Source organism: Thalassophryne amazonica, chromosome 10 (assembly GCF_902500255.1).
Source record: "Thalassophryne amazonica chromosome 10, fThaAma1.1, whole genome shotgun sequence".
NCBI classification, from domain to species: Eukaryota; Metazoa; Chordata; class Actinopteri; order Batrachoidiformes; family Batrachoididae; genus Thalassophryne; species Thalassophryne amazonica.
Genome location: NC_047112.1, coordinates 19,152,291 through 19,170,049, shown reverse-complemented (window position 1 = coordinate 19,170,049; position 17,759 = coordinate 19,152,291). Strand labels below are relative to the sequence as shown.

Below are 17,759 nucleotides of genomic sequence, written 5' to 3'. Positions count from 1 at the left end.
CAGGAGTGAGCACATCTGTAGCTTTTGCTCAGTTGAGTCCATCCCCACCTCTCAAAATTATCTGCCACATGAAACACGGACATCCCCTTGACCTTCTCTAGTTACTGTGGTCCTCAACAACGCATGCTGGACAATGTCCAGAAGACCACACCACACGTCTAAATGTTATAGCTATTCCCTTCATAAGGCAACTGACACCCTTCTTCGGAGTCTCCGTAATTCATCACGTCTTTGACATAAAGTTATTTCAGTGATACTCAAGGATCCTAAGAGACCTGGTTTCTTTGTCACCTTAGGCCACTGATTAATGTCCAAATCTCACAACCAAATAGCAAGACAGAAAGCAGCAGGACCCTAAAGACTTCGATATTCATTATCTTGCAAAAGCGCTGCCATCGCCAAACACCTATGTGCAGTGACCTCATGATTTTGCATCAAAGGAACGGTTGCTTTGGGAGACTTTGAGGAGTATCAGTTGCATTGTGGGGGAGAGTCAACTATGGCATTTTGTATACTGGTGGTGCGTTTATCTGTGCATGATCCAGCATGCAGAAGCCTCAGGATTGAGTTACCCAGCAGCTAAAGAAGGCCAAGGGGATGCCCATGACTCAACTGGCTAGATGGTTACTTTTGAGAACAGACACGCAGTATGGATGGATTGGTTGTTTACCTGAGTGATTGGAATCCATGACTTGGGGCAGCAGAGGTAGAACGAAGTCACTGTCAAGTCACTCTCAAGTCATGAATCACCAAGTCCCAAGTCAATTCTCAAGTCATAATGACCACCAATTGTTTTCAAGCTGACTTGAGACTTGACATGGGACTTGCAGATTGATGACTTGAGAATGACTTGACAGTTTGGTGGTGTGCTGGATGCAGCATCACACTGTACCAGCAAATGCTCTCAGACTTTACTTGTGGCCATTTTCTGCACATCTGCTTAAACAAGAAACATCAAATCAAATGTTTGCATGTGTGATGTTATAGTTGACTTTTTTTTATTTATTTAACTACCTGTTGCAGAATTGTTGCAGGGGATTTTTAAGATTTGTAGTTTTTCCATTTGCTAGCATTTGTTTTTAAATTCACAGTCGCTATACTTTCAACATCTTGTTTACTCTCTGAAGGACACCCAGCAGTTGAATGAGTGCAGCCACTGAATTCACAGCAAAAAGTATTCTTATGTTCACAAAGAGACTGGCCAAATGAGAAAAGCTGATTGCTATTCTGAAATTCACAGTGTTGAACAGAAGACAAGGCCAGCACTGGGAGAAAATCTATGCACTGACTAAAGATAGTACAGAGAGTCCACAATTACTGTAGATTCATCCTCGTACTCTCACTTGCAGATACTGTCACTGAGCCACCCCGTCATTCAAAGATGATTTAAAGAAATTAAAAGCGAGAACCCGATTTCTCTGCAGTTACCTGTTACTATGGTGATACAGAATTGATGCCTTTGCTTTCATTTTCGTGGTTAAATCAGCACGTAGGTGCAGTCCTGAACACCAGGGACTGACACTGTTATCTTGGCTCAATATGCTACCATCATCATCTTCTTTTTGTTGCTTTTATGCTGTAAGACTGTAAGGGAGGATCTCACCTGTATCTCTAAACACCTGAATTTCAAGTACAATGAATTCATTAAAAGGTGAAAATGTGCAGCAGTTTTTAGTGGTCAAACTGTCAACATGTAAAACACAATTATTACTCCATAAACCAAAGTGTATTGGACGTCGTGGCAGCTCCTGTGTGTTTGAAGTGTTGATCAAGACACTAAATAGACAATTGCTCCTGGTTCCAGCCCAAGAACATCAAAGATGGTTTGTTCCAGGAATGGTATTCAGTTGGTAAAGTTGTCCAAATGACACCAGGCACACTGACTGCTCAAAGAGCTGATTGGATTAAAGAAATCACACTCCCAGCTCCGTGTTTTTCATATACCACCTACTCCACCCACGTTTGATTTCACTAGGTGAATGGCGTGCCAAACCTGCCACTAACCCCTGTTGGGAGATAAACCCAACATGCCTGTTTTGATGGTGGGAGGAAACCAGCGTGCCCAGATGTGCATGAAAATGGTACCGAGAAAAGTGCAACCAAACCCACGGTCTTCTTGCTGTGATGTAAGAATGCCAACTGACCACTGTTTTACCAGGCTGCCCAGGTACTGAATCTGAAGTGAACTGAAAGACAAACCAAATCCCAAATTAACTGAATATTGTGCTAACCGAACCTAAAATTATCATCCACCCTTTGCAGGTTTCAAATACCACAAAACTTTGAAGAGGTCACCGCTCTGCGAGATCTCAGTAACACTGAGAACTGCATTGAGACGCTCTCATCGGGCTGCACTTTAACCGCTGCACACGGACAACACAATTAACATCGCAACATAAAACTATTTTTATATTGTGCCTGAAACTCTTGTGAATATATTCTCTGGGTTTATAGACGTTGTTACTGCGTTTGTTTTATGTAAACATGCGAGAATCACAGGCTGTCTCTCCGTTATTTTCAGTGGGAGCTGCTGTGAGCTACCCTCGCTTCCTGTTCATGTCGTTCTGGGGGAAAGTGAAGTTTGCTCTTTAACGTCTTGATTATTGTTCTTTACAACACTGTTTGTCCTCTTTGTTCCAGACTAATATATATGTCTGAAATTCGGTTTGCGTTTATTAAATTCCACGCAGATTAAACATAGCAGACACGGATTATTCGTTATAATTGTCTTAGCAAGTTTTCAGGGTATCATGCATGCAGTTTCTTATTAAAGTGATGAAAAGCATAAAAAATACATTTTTGTAGTATAATATTCATTTACAATTGTCATCATGTGGATTCTCTATGTTGTTTTGATGACAGCGACTCTCTGGCATGCAAGTGATTATGGGATACATGAAAACCCCAAATAAAACTATAGCTACCTGAAGCTACATACTAAATATAAAGTCTACTGGCATAACGCTAACTGAAAAGCTAAGTGACTCCAAAATGAGCTGAATCTAAAGTTACCTGAGCATAAAGCTCACAAATATGAGGCTAACTGCAAAGCTATGTGAATCTAAAACCAAAGGAATCTAAAGTTAGCTAAACATAAAACTAACAAAATATGAACCTAAATACAAAGCTATGTGAATCTAAAACCAATGGTATATAAAGTTAGCTAAACATAAAGGTAACAAATATGAGCCTAACTACAAAGCTATGTGAATCTAAAACCAATGGCATATAAAGTTAGCTAAAAATAAAGCTAACAAAATATGAGGCTAACTGCAAAGCTATATGAATCCAAAACCAATGGAATATAAAGTTAGCTAAAAATAAAGCTAACAAAATATGAGCCTAAATACAAAGCTATGTAAATCTATAACCAACTGAATATAAAGTTAGTGAAACATAACACTATCAAAATATGAAGGAAACTGAAAAGCTAATCTAAACCAAAGTTAAAACCTAAACTTAAAGATAACTGAAAAGTTATGCAAATGTAAAACTAGCTGAATATAAAGGCAACTGAATATAAAGTTAACTGAATATAAAGCTAACAAAATATGAGTCTAACTAAAAAGCTATGTGAATCTATAACCAACTGAATATAAAGTTAGTGAAACATAACACTATCAAAATATGAAGGAAACTGAAAAGCTAATCTAAACCAAAGGTAAAACCTAAACTTAAAGTTAACTGAAAAGTTATGCAAATTTAAAACTAGCTGAATATAAAGGCAACTGAATATAAAGTTAACTGAATATAATGCTAACAAAATATGAAGCAATCAGAAAAGCTAATCTAAAAGAAACTAAACATACAAAGTTAACTGGACATAAAGTTACCTGAAAACATAAAGCTGACTGAATATGAAGCTAACTGTATTTAAGGATATGGAACCTGTTTGTCAATGAAGCTAAGTGAAAAACTGAATAAAAGTAAGTTCTTTGGTTGTTTCCATTTTGCTGAGGGTCATGACAGCAGATCCAGTATAGAAACGTTCATGCTGAGGGCCCTTTCTGATGCAAGTCCACATTACATGGAAAAAGCACAGTGGGCCATCTTTAATCCGGTTGTAATGTTCCTTAATCTGTGTGAGGCCGAGAGTATCGCCGAGAGAGAGAGAGACTGGTAGACTGCAAAAGTCGAATACTAACAGGAAACCCAAACAAAAGGAGAATATGCAAATTCAACGTAAAACAGCTTCTGGTTGGTTTGAATTCATGATCGACAATTGTAACAGCATCGTCTGGATGTAAGTCAGATGTCTCTCAGGCAGTAAATAATGATTAGCTTGTTGATATTAAAAACTTCAAGAAGTAATGATCAGTTTACAGCTTTTGGATACACCTTAAAAAATAAGACAAGAATAAATTACTTCCAAAAAACTTTTAGGGTTTTTCCGGTTAACAGAGCAACAGCCACTGATCCTTGCAGAAGAAACTGGGGCTAAATATAGACTTCAGAGTCTTCGGGGGAGAAAGAGCAATGCACTACAGGAAACAGAAGGGAAGAGGAAGGTAAGGGGGGAAGAAAGGAGTGGTGATCAGGGAGGAACGTGGAAAGAAGTGTGAACTGCAGACAGTACAGAGATTTCATGGTAGGTGCCTGAGAAGGTGACAGCTTGACCCTCCGACACCCCAGCACCCTTTGGTTGCAGCAGACTCAAGAAATGCATCACGTTAGAGGATGCACAGCATAATAAGACTCAACTTCCTATCAGATAAATTACCCAAAAAGTGACATCAAGGTTGAAAACACAAAGTTTATTTGTACTACTGACCTAAGAGGAAGACAAATTAGTTTACCTTTAATGCACCTCAGGGATTACTTCACAGGGATAAAGCGGAAGAAAATGGATGGATGGATGGATGGATGGATGGATGGATGGATGGATGGATGGATGGATGGATGGATGGATGGATGGATGGATGGATGGATGGATGGATGGATGGATGGATGGTAAGTTAGATCCAACCCAGATTTCTCAAATGAATTCAACATGTTAATTTCAAATCTGAATGTGTTATGAGTCAGTACGAATCGAATCAAAACATCTACACAATTTACTGCATTCATTAGAGTGCTGGCCTTTAAAATATGAGATAAAAAGTGAAGTGCAAAGCAATTTAGAACTTTTTTTGAATAATTGTTTGTGCACGTTGTTTTGTAATAGACCAAGAGTCAGGATATCTCTGACAAAAACAATTAGGTGTCTTATTATCAAAATTGGACAGAAACATTCTATGAGACATTTGAGAACTGATTTCTTAAGTGTCCTGAACAGTGCTTTATGACATCAGAGGTTTCTCCCCTATTTCCTTTGTAATTGGCATTCGTATGGGGTGTTGTGCTGCGGGGCTGTCAGTAGCTCACTCTAGGCAGTATGGGTTGCCTCCCATGTGGCTGGAGTTGGTGCATGCCCTGCGCTGGTAGCTGAAGAGGGTGTTCCCCCAATAGAGCCTCAGTTTGCACATGGCACACGCCCCAATGGGCTGTCCTGAGCAGGGCATTGGCCCACTTCCCTTGTGGGTTTGCATGCCCTGTCTAATGTTTGGGGCTGGGGTTTTGTGTCCTATATTGCCTTGATCCGCCTGAGGGGGTTGTTGGTGAGCCCCAAAAATAGGGGACCCCCCCAGGCCCTGTGGCACTGCCTTGGCACTGTGTTCCCCTACATGCCCATGGGGCTGCAGCTGCAGTTTTGGGGTTATATGTGTTGCAACTTCTTACAGTACATCATGACTCATGATACTGCACACCTACCATATTCATAGCTAGTCCACAACCAAAATGAGAAATTTAAAATCAGCGGTGGGATGTGGTGCAGCTGCTCGCACTGTGTTCCTGCTTGAAAAACACCATCGCGTGCACAAACCGCTGCAATGGCTTTGTGCACGCCTGCCCGTCCACTCGATGTTTGCATGGTTTGCTCATATGAGCTGTTTTGCCATGAGTCGCCCTGACTTGTACTTATTCGTACTATGTGTGAAGGGGCTCTAAAGCATGATCACATCCCATCACATAGTGAGCGGCTGGCCTCAGTTGTACCCTAACCCCAAACCTTGCTGCACATGGTCCATCATTCCTGTTCTTGTTCTTTTAATTTTTTTTTCACCTCCACTGTTCTTCTTTTATTTTTGCAGTGGTTGGCATGGAGCTTAAAGATGCATTACCACCACCTTATGTTCTGGACTGTGTGAATCATACTACAAAAAATTCCCATGCTTTGGAGTACCGTATAATCAAAGTACGAACTCCCCATTATTCTAATAACCAATCCTGTTTTCCAGGTCAGTGCTTAAACAATTCCATTTAAAAATGATTTCCTTCTGTCACTTATACTACTGCTTTTCTTGACAGTTCCTGAACTTCTAATTTCCTCAATTTCCAGGTGCCACTTAACACTTCCACACTACATTCTCCACAATCACCTGACTGACCTTGACTTATACACCCAGTTCCAGTGTCCTTGCTAAGCTCTCACTCCTGAACCCTCACAGACTTAAAGGACATCACCTGGAAAGTGACTACGTGAAAGAGGTTACAAAGGTCCGAAAGGGAATCACTAGGAATGGGACATATCTTGTCACCTTCATGATGTCATGTTGCTTAATATTGTGCAATGATTTTCTTTTCTCTTTTTGCCTAGCCCAAGGAGACAAAGAATTAGTGAAGGAAGTCTTTGAACCCGAGTCTACATATCATGATGCCAGCTTGTTATATACTGAGCTATCTGCTCGACGCTAATGAACATCCCTGAATCCTGCTCAGCACAGCTTTAGGCCTTGTTCACGCTAAAGGGAACCTTCCCTTAACCTTGTTGTTTTTAACATGTGTTCCTTAAACACCAAGAAATATCTCCATTCACACAAAAACACTCAAACCACTTGAAAATGCTGTAGTACATATGCCAGGCCTGCTTATGGCACTGTAACACTTCCACAAAAAAATGGAGAAGAAAAGGCGGTGCATGTGCATAACCATTGTAAGGAGCTAATCAATGTAGCACCAGAACCTAGAACTTTATAAAGTGGCACAGAGAGTAAATATAAAGCAGAGGTCTCTAGAAAGGTTCAAGAGGCTGCAGGTTTTCTTTGCAACCACCCACTCCACCAAGTGATTTCACTTATTAACATCACTTTAAGCAGATGGAATCAGTTAAAATAAGTTTTCATGAAGAAGAAGAAGAAGCAAAAGCTTCAAAGCTGAAAGTCCTTTCTGCAATTATTTTATTTATTCACGATAGGTGTTCACCACAGCCACCCTTCACCTCTTCAGCATTCTTCTAGTGACAAAAATAAATAAATTAATGATCCACCAAGAAAAAAAAAATGCTAAATTGCACTGTTAACAACATGTTCATGCAGTTCCATACAGGCTGCCCACATAAAAACACAAATCCGGCGTTTTCAGATTTGTCCTCTCTGGGATCCATTTTTAAAATGTCGTGTTTTCGGTCTATGAAAACAACGGCTCCGTGTGGATGAAACACCAGTACAATACAAACTTTTGCGGTTATGCCTAAATGTATCTCCTTGTGGATGCGGCCTTAAATTTTGGTTCGGTGTTTCTCCACAAATTTAATTTTGTACATCATGATCTTGGTGACACCTAAAATGATCCCCAAGGATTATTTTGGCTGTTATTTGCATTAGAAAGAGGTGACCAACGCACTGTAAAGTGCCAGAGCAAAAATGATATCAAAAGGATTCAGTGCTTCTGCTGAACCTGTTTTGACTGGATTGCCATGTTTCCCTGCAACAATATATTAAATTGGAACTTCTGAAAAAAAAATCTAAGTAGTCACATTACTCACTATGATGTATTACCTCTTTCAAGACCATTTCAAATATCAGTAAGTTGATTTGAAAGTCACACCAGAGGCACATCGCACCCATGAATCCCTTTAATCTTCTGCTTTACACTTTTATGGCTTACATAATGATCGCAGTAATGTAAGTGGAAAAAGACAAATGTGTGACATCTCTTCTCCTCTGTGTTGTCTGTTTACATTTTTTTGAAGACTTCTACTCCCGTGTGGATCATTGCATGCCAGCTACCTTGGTCCCTTGCTTGTTCTTCCCAGCAGTTTGTGAGGTTGTGTTTTAGGGAGGTCCTTGTAGAGTTTCCCTCCTCTGAACTATTTACTTTCACTCAGCTGGAAGTAGAAGATCTGCTTGGACATTGGCTGTCATCCATCCTAACGCCTTGGCCCACCTACCAAGGCTAGTACTTGATGATGACACCCTCTGAGCTCTGGTGCTTGGCTTCAGCCAGGACGCTGATGTTGGTACAGTAGTCTGATGTGGAGGAAGCTCCTCAGGCAGCATTGGTGGAATCGCTCGAGGGTCTTCAGGTGGCAGCGGTAGGTGGTCCAGGTCTCAGATCCATACAGCAGGGTTGGCACAATGATAGCTTTGTAGAAGAGGATTTTGTGTCATACTCAAGGTCTCAGCTGTTGAAAACACGGGTGCAAAGCTGGCTGAAAACAGTTCCTGTACAATTGAGTCAATGTTGGATCTTGTCATCGATTCCTGTGTTTGATGACACATGGCTGGCCAGGTATGGAAAGTGGGTCATGTTCTCCAGGACCTGGGTGTACAGTTTCACAGCAGGAAGCTTTGGATTGACTATGTTTAGTAGAGGCTGGTACACGATCTGTGTCTTCTTGAAAAAGTAACCATCTATCTGACACAGCCAAGTACAACTTGCATCCCCTTGGAACTTCTCCAATCACTTGGGTCCACAACACTGAGGCACCCGTGTCCTGCATCATGCCCACAGAAATGTACCACATGGACAAAATGTCCCAGCTGGTGTTCACTCACAATGCAACTGATCATGTGCCTCATTTGAGTCTAGCTAAGTAGTTGTTCATTTGACACCAAATCATTCTGGTGGTACCCACGGATCCTCAGAAGAGACCTGGTATCAAAGACATCTAGTTGTCAACTTAGGTCATTGTTTAGAGTCCAAGTCTCAGAACCATGCATTTAGTAGGAAGCACTAGGACTTTGTCAACTTGGACATTCTTGGGAAAAGATCTGACCATTGTCCATGAAGTCAAGGTCATTCAACCCTTCCGTGCCAACAAATGCACCAACACCACTGGTTTCTTACCCAAACATACCAGAGTCCATGCAGGCATTGAACAGTGCAGGAGCTTAAAAAAAAAAAAAATTGTCAAGAAGTATTTTACTTGCAGCCTTCTTTGGCTTCACTCAGGTTTTGCCTCTGCAGGAAAATTTGTAACACTTTGTGCTCAGTGCACGAGTGAGCTCAGGTCAGATTTGGACAAATCTCTCCAGTGCTGTGTCATATTTATTTTAGCAGCCTGTAGCAGACAGCAGAGAGCTGCTTTGGACTGCTGCTTAATAATAGATAACCATTCATTCCTTAAAAAAGGTCTTTATTTACTGCTTCCCGCCTGCAGACAGTTCTGTAACAGAGAGATACGAAGAGAGAAAGAGAGAGAGAAACACAGAGTCAAAGGGAGGAGAATTCATCTCGGAGAGTTCAGACGACAGATACCTTACACCAGTCCAAACCTGTGTTGAAAGACGATTATTTATCCAGGACGTTGGAGCTGTGGGGGTTAGGTATTGTGTAAACGTGGACTCTTTCAGATTTCATTAGTTTTTCTCTCGTGTCTAATCGTTTAACCTCTGTATGTCACTCATTTGTTCCACTGATGATGAAGTTGTGCGTTGTCACCAAATGTCATCTTCCCCGTTAATGCACCTGGACAGACTTTGGACTGTCACACCTGAATCCATTAACCCAAGTAGGGGAAGGTTGGAACTGCTTGCACACTGTCATCCATAAGATATGAGCTCCAGCCTCCTCCTGTGCCCTCGTACTTTCATCACCGCGTCTAGAGACGAAGATTCAGGAAGAGTTACCTTCAGCGGAGATAAGGCTTGACTAGTGGGACACAGAGATTGGACAAATAGAAGAGGAAGGTGTTGTTTTGGATTAAATGGTCTCCATGTGTTAGTAAAACACAGCTCAGTGGAGATTTTTCAAATTCATGAATCTTTCAATGTCACCATTTTACTGAAAAGTGACCTTAATTGCAAAATTAGTCAGACGCATCAGCTCCAAAGATCAGGCACTCAGAGATTCCAAAACTCTTTTGACACAGATTCCTGTGAGTTCATTGTTTGGGACTCAGTGAAACCATAACGTATGGTTCTGTGGCTGGAACATCTGATCCGTTCTGCCCAAATTTTAACAACTTTATCCTTTACTAATGTGTAAACCCTTCTGACACCTTCCGTCACCCAAGGTCAAAGATCTTCTGAGAAAGATGACGTGACTTCATGTTAGTGTTTCATTCTAAATAAGTTTGATCTTTCAAGGTCACCTCAAGGCTGTATCATATTAGTCATGTGACCAGTTGTCATGTGACCAAATGCATTAATTTATATTTATGTTAAATAGTACATACCATAGGTGTATCTTTAATCTGTTCTTCTAAATAATTCAATTTCAATTCAATTTATTTTAATTTATATAGCGCCAAATCACAACAAAGCTCCCTCAAAGCGCTTCACACAAGTAAGGTCTAACCTTACCAATCCCCAGAGCAAGCACACAGGCGAAAGGAAAATCTCCCTCTGATGATTTGAGGAAGAAACCTCAAGCAGACCAGACTCAAAGGGGTGACCCTCTGCTTGGGCCATCCTGCCTACACACTTGACAATACAAATATAGAGGACATTTTTGGGAGTCCATGCTGGTGCACAAGATGGGAGGCCTGCAGAAGCAGACACCCACTCCCATCTCTAGATGGAGCTGCACCTCAAATAGAGAGAAAAAACAGAATCAGGTGTCAGAAAGACAAGAAATACAGTATAATTTGTCAGCATTAAACAACAAGAAAAACAGAAGAAATACTAAGGTGATCACCGGCCACTAGCCCTAAGCTTTGCTAAAAGACCCAGAATTTAGATAAAGTTGAGGTTGCGACCCGCTCTGTTTCCTAATAAAATTAATTTAAAAGGGTAAAAGCATAGTAACATACTATGCCAGTATGCTAACCATACGAAAGGGAAAATAATTCAATCAATCAATTTTTTTATATAGCGCCAAATCACAACAAACAGTTGCCCCAAGGCGCTTTATATTGTAAGGCAAGGCCATACAATAATTATGTAAAACCCCAACGGTCAAAACGACCCCGTGAGCAAGCACTTGGCTACAGTGGGAAGGAAAAACTCCCTTTTAACAGGAAGAAACCTCCAGCAGAACCAGGCTCAGGGAGGGGCAGTCTTCTGCTGGGACTGGTTGGGGCTGAGAGAGAGAACCAGGAAAAAGACATGCTGTGGAGGGGAGCAGAGATCGATCACTAATGATTAAATGCAGAGTGGTGCATACAGAGCAAAAAGAGAAAGAAACAGTGCATCATGGGAACCCCCCAGCAGTCTACGTCTATAGCAGCATAACTAAGGGATGGTTCAGGGTCACCTGATCCAGCCCTAACTATAAGCTTTAGCAAAAAGGAAAGTTTTAAGCCTAATCTTAAAAGTAGAGAGGGTGTCTGTCTCTCTGATCTGAATTGGGAGCTGGTTCCACAGGAGAGGAGCCTGAAAGCTGAAGGCTCTGCCTCCCATTCTACTCTTACAAACCCTAGGAACTACAAGTAAGCCTGCAGTCTGAGAGCGAAGCGCTCTATTGGGTGATATGGTACTACGAGGTCCCTAAGATAAGATGGGACCTGATTATTCAAAACCTTATAAGTAAGAAGAAGAATTTTAAATTCTATTCTAGAATTAACAGGAAGCCAATGAAGAGAGGCCAATATGGGTGAGATATGCTCTCTCCTTCTAGTCCCCGTCAGTACTCTAGCTGCAGCATTTTGAATTAACTGAAGGTTTTTTAGGGAACTTTTAGGACAACTGATAATAATGAATTACAATAGTCCAGCCTAGAGGAAATAAATGCATGAATTAGTTTTTCAGCATCACTCTGAGACAAGACCTTTCTGATTTTAGAGATATTGCGTAAATGCAAAAAGCAGTCCTACATATTTGGTTTAATATGCGCTTTGAATGACATATCCTGATTAAAAATGACTCCAAGATTTCTCACAGTATTACTAGAGGTCAGGGTAATGCCATCCAGAGTAAGGATCTGGTTAGACACCATGTTTCTAAGATTTGTGGGGCCAAGTACAATAACTTCAGTTTTATCTGAGTTTAAAAGCAGGAGATTAGAGGTCATCCATGTCTTTATGTCTGTAAGACAATCCTGCAGTTTAGCTAATTGGTGTGTGTCCTCTGGCTTCATGGATAGATAAAGCTGGGTATCATCTGCGTAACAATGAAAATTTAAGCAATACCGTCTAATAATACTGCCTAAGGGAAGCATGTATAAAGTGAATAAAATTGGTCCTAGCACAGAACCTTGTGGAACTCCATAATTAACTTTAGTCTGTGAAGAAGATTCCCCATTTACATGAACAAATTGTAATCTATTAGACAAATATGATTCAAACCACCGCAGTGCAGTGCCTTTAATACCTATGGCATGCTCTAATCTCTGTAATAAAATTTTATGGTCAACAGTATCAAAAGCAGCACTGAGGTCTAACAGAACAAGCACAGAGATGAGTCCACTGTCCGAGGCCATAAGAAGATAATTTGTAACCTTCACTAATGCTGTTTCTGTACTATGATGAATTCTAAAACCTGACTGAAACTCTTCAAATAGACCATTCCTCTGCAGATGATCAGTTAGCTGTTTTACAACTACCCTTTCAAGAATTTTTGAGAGAAAAGGAAGGTTGGAGATTGGCCTATAATTAGCTAAGATAGCTGGGTCAAGTGATGGCTTTTTAAGTAATGGTTTAATTACTGCCACCTTAAAAGCCTGTGGTACATAGCCAACTAACAAAGATAGATTGATCATATTTAAGATCGAAGCATTAAATAATGGTAGGGCTTCCTTGAGCAGCCTGGTAGGAATGGGGTCTAATAAACATGTTGATGGTTTGGATGAAGTAACTAATGAAAATAACTCAGACAGAACAATCAGAGAGAAAGAGTCTAACCAAATACCGGCATCACTGAAAGCAGCCAAAGATAACGATACGTCTTTGGGATGGTTATGAGTAATTTTTTCTCTAATAGTTAAAATTTTGTTAGCAAAGAAAGTCATGAAGTCATTACTAGTTAAAGTTAATGGAATACTCAGCTCAATAGAGCTCTGACTCTTTGTCAGCCTGGCTACAGTGCTGAAAAGAAACCTGGGGTTGTTCTTATTTTCTTCAATTAGTGATGAGTAGTAAGATGTCCTAGCTTTACGGAGGGCTTTTTTATAGAGCAACAGACTCTAAGTGCGTCTTAAGTCTGGACTTGAAAGTCTCTGCAGAATCTGACTGTTTTATTGATGCAAGGAGATCATTCCACAGAACAGGGGCACGATAAGAAAAAGCTCTGTGACCCACAGACTTTTTATTCACCCTAGGGACACAAAGTTGTCCTGCACCCTGAGAACGCAGAGCCCGGGCCGGTACGTAGGGTTTAATTAGATCAGCTAAGTAGGGAGCGGCTAGTCTGTGAATAATTTTATAGGTTAGTAACAATCCCTTAAAAACTGATCTCACAGGGACAGGAGGCCAGTGAAGAGATGCCAAAATGGGTGTAATGTGGTCAAACTTTCTGCTTCCTGTCAAAAGTCTGGCAGCAGCATTTTGAATCAATTGGAGAGCCCTAATGCTGGACTGCGGTAAACCAGAAAATAGAACATTGCAGTAGTCCAATCTAGAAGAAACAAATGCATGAATCAGGATCTTAGCATCAGCCATAAATAAATAGCCGTAAATAGCCATTACCCCTAATGTATACGCATTGGGCTAAAAGCTTGACTTAAGCCTGTAATCGTGACTTTTATCTGACTGTTATCAAAATCGCATTACTTAGTCACTGACTAATACAATACATTACAATATCTTAGTTCATGTACATTTCTGTAGTGCTTTTCCATCTGATGCAGATGCTTTACAATGATGCCTCAGGTTTACCCAGTCACACACTGATGTCATATGCTGCCATGCACGACATTCAACTGCACAACGGAGATTAAGGACCTTACTGATGTGGAATGGAACCAAAGATCCTCTGCTCACAAGACCACCTCTCTAACCCTTTAGACCAGGGGGTCACCAAACCTGCTCCTGGAGATCACCTGTGCTGCATGTTTGCTGCACTCTCTCTGCTCCACCCACTGCTCATTGACTAAATCATGTGTGCTCAGCCAATCATCAGGCTTGACTTATCAGATGTGGTTGCAGCAGGTACACATGGAGATCATGCAGGACAGGACCCTGTTGTAGACCGTCAGCTCCCTGAAGTTGCCAAACTGTTACCATGAGGCATTCTAATTATAAGGTTCAATTTGCACCCTCAGACATTCTTTTTTGTCATAATGATTTATTGCTGCAGAATTCAGACTCTTTTTTTAAGCTTAGAGTTTGAAGAGAGAAGTTTATTTTTCTTAAATTTGCTTCTATCAAGCCACACTTCATTGTAATCTAATTTCATTCTGTCACTCAGCTGCAGTTAATGGGTTTATGTCAGTTATATTCCTAACATGTATTCATTGCACTCATTAGCTATTTTCTATAGTTTCTGTGCTGTTAATCAGTTTCATATGAATTGATGGGCTGAATAACACAGTGCAGCAGACTCCACAGGCTGACAGATAATATTTATTATTATTAGTGAATCAAAAGTGATTTAATTTAATTTTCCTTCTAATTTATTGAGCTTTTGTGATTTTTCTTTTTTTTTAACTGGAAAGCTAAATGCCTTGACTATCAGGAGAATTAATCTGATCCAGTTATGTTTATCCAGAACTATATTGGCATTATAGTCCAAAGGTTTCACACAGTGTCTGGGTAATTTCATGGGCTTGTTTCTGAATCTGAAAAACTAAGCATTGGCTTTAGCTACTCCCACATCAGACTTTTACACTTTTATGGTCTAGTAAATGTAGTCACTCTATTAAAATGTGGATTCCATCTATTGATTGATTCAAAGAAAGATATTCAGCAAAAATCCAGATGAGTGGGTGAGTTGTTCCGTCTCAGCCAACTTCTGCAAACAAGAACTCACAAACAATAAATGCTATCACTTTTTAAGTCACCACATTAAAAGTACATATTATGGGAACAAACTATTGCATCTTTTGAACTTTGATGCATCAGAGCAATGAAAAGACCAACTTTGTATTGCCAATGTAATATCCCATAGACCTGCTTCCATCTGTTGGGTGGTTCATGGAGTTGACTGCCCTCGTGTATGTCAGCTAACATTTATGGACCATTAGTGGATGCTGTTTAAATGGTTATAAATGACAAACAGCAGTGGTCAACTTAACACCCAGCGAACAAACTAGCAACTGCAGGGAGAAACATGATGCCTACTGTGTGGAGAAATTGTAGATTAGTACAACACAACAGGAAAATAAACCCGGAATTAAACAATCAATAAAACATGTGGCTGAGGATTGTGTCAAAACTTTTCATCAGTTCTACAAATTGGTCATGAAAACTCAAAATATTGCATTATTGAGTTTTGTTTTTATTTGTTTCGAACATTATCCTGAATTATGTATCAAAAGCAGGACATCACTACATGGGCAAATACTAGACAAAATATATAACAGAACGGGAAATCAAAACCATAGTTAAACAATAGATGAAACGTGCGGCTGGGGATAGCGCCAAAACTTTTCTTCAGTCCTACAAATTAGTGACGTTTACTGGAAATACTGCTCTGGAGTATTTCAAATTTTTTGGACCTGGACCTGGTTCTGTATCAGAAGTAAGAGGTCATATATATTATAATATTTCTTTATAATATTCATTATATTCTCAGTGTCTTGGATTGCGTTCAGCTTCATTTTGATTATTGACAACCAACACTGATTACTTTGATTGATTTGTCTTCTTTATTGACAAACAGTGCATTGCAAATGTAAGATTTAGAAGGAAAACAGCTACAAAACACACAAAGTACAAAGATTTTACTGCACACTGAACAGCACACACACATTATATTACACACACTCGCACACATGAAGATGCACGGCTGTGTGTGTACTTACATTATATTACATTGTTATGATACTTTACAGTGTCACAAACACTTTATCAATAGTGTTGTAATTAAAAACAAAAATTGATCAACTTCAGCTTATCATGGAACTTCACCCCCCCCCCCCCAAAGGTAAACATATTACATACTGAAAAGTACAGTCAGCAGGAAACGAGCAAAAAAAGTACCCAAACTAAGTCAAACCTTTCTTGTGTATGTAACCAGAGTGTTTTAGTCCAAACAGTAGGACCTGGCTTCAGGTACAAGAGTTGTACCTCAAGTGATAGTGCTGACAAGAAAATCCAAAAGTCTAAGGGGCTAAAAACAACCCGGTGGCATTAACGATATGTTGCAGGTACTACGACGACTACTGCAAACCCAGTGGCATAATGTTGGGTGGTTATCGGTATCTTATCAGAGGTTTTACTTTCTGTGGCCATGACACTTGGGATCTTGTTGGATTTCCTCCATGTGTGTTGGCTCATCCACGACACCACTGAAACACTGTGGGTCTTGGATGGCAACCGCCCAGTCAGACCACTGGCCCATCCCCATTTCTTCAAAGTAACCATCTACTCTATCTGCTGCAGGCAGGTGAAACATGGGCATCCCCTAAGTCATCTGCATCTGAGGAGGTCAACAATACTGAGGCTTGTACCTGCGGGGTGGATTATGCTTGGGGAGATGTGTCACGTGGCCAAAATGTTATAAGATTATACTCCCTCACCATGGAAGACAAGGTCATCATCAAACCCTCAACACCACAACAGTCGCCAGACTCTTATACTCCCATGTAGTGCACAGACAAGAATTCTACTTTACCTGTGTTGACCTTTGGGAGATGCGTTGTTGCAACTACAGTTTTAGCTGTGGCTCGAAGGACCACCTAGCCTCCAGGCCCAGGAGGCACACTCGTAAAATACAGTGCAATATCGCAAAATAAATATTAATAAGGATAATAAACAAAACAACAAATGTAAAACATGAACAAGGAGCTCATCTGCCAACATTCCAAATGCTGACAGGAGCCACAAAAAGATCAAGAATTTTCTGATGTTAATGTGAAATTTCCCATAAAGTTGTAGGACTGCAATGCAGTTAATCACCGCATGACGCCACTGGGTTTTGTTGTAGCCGCCAAGTGAAACTGAACCTCGGAGAACCTATAGGACCTGAGTCTCGTTGGCACCAGTGCTTATCTCCGGATTCTGTAGTATGAAGCATATGAGTCGGGACACAAGTTGGACAGTTAGACAAGTTCCTTCCCCACTCGAGGCCAGTACCATCGAGACAGGGCAGATAAGTGTTTTGTTCAAGGACACAAGCAGGTCGTGTGTTCTATATATTGGTGGACCAACTCCCAACCCACTGACCTACTTGCTCTGCTCTGTCGGAACGGAACTGTCTCCTACCTGTAGCCACGCCCACTTGGGGATATGAACTCTGTACCTGCAGCCGCGTTCAACACGATAAACAAGTGGATGGAATGTTGTTGAGTTAAATGGCACCAAACTGGACATTTAAATAAATAAAACCAGAAAAAGAGATTTGTCACAGCTTTGCTCAAACACTAAACTCTGCCCTTTTTTCTTTTGGCAAAAATATGCAAAGTATAAAACATTTAGATTGCTTGTTTTGCAAATGAACAGAGTGGAAGCAGAGCGAGTT

The 17,759-nt window shown here is 40.5% G+C and overlaps 1 long non-coding RNA gene across 1 annotated transcript; it reads right to left on the bottom strand.

Annotated features, from left to right (window-relative positions):
• Positions 1-344: 344 nt before the first annotated feature.
• LOC117519476 lies at positions 345-8,987 on the bottom strand. The gene is made up of 3 exons (XR_004563296.1): positions 8,897-8,987; positions 7,492-7,494; positions 345-354 (listed from the first exon to the last, which is right to left on the bottom strand). It is a non-coding gene; the product is annotated as an uncharacterized LOC117519476 (long non-coding RNA).
• Positions 8,988-17,759: the final 8,772 nt, after the last annotated feature.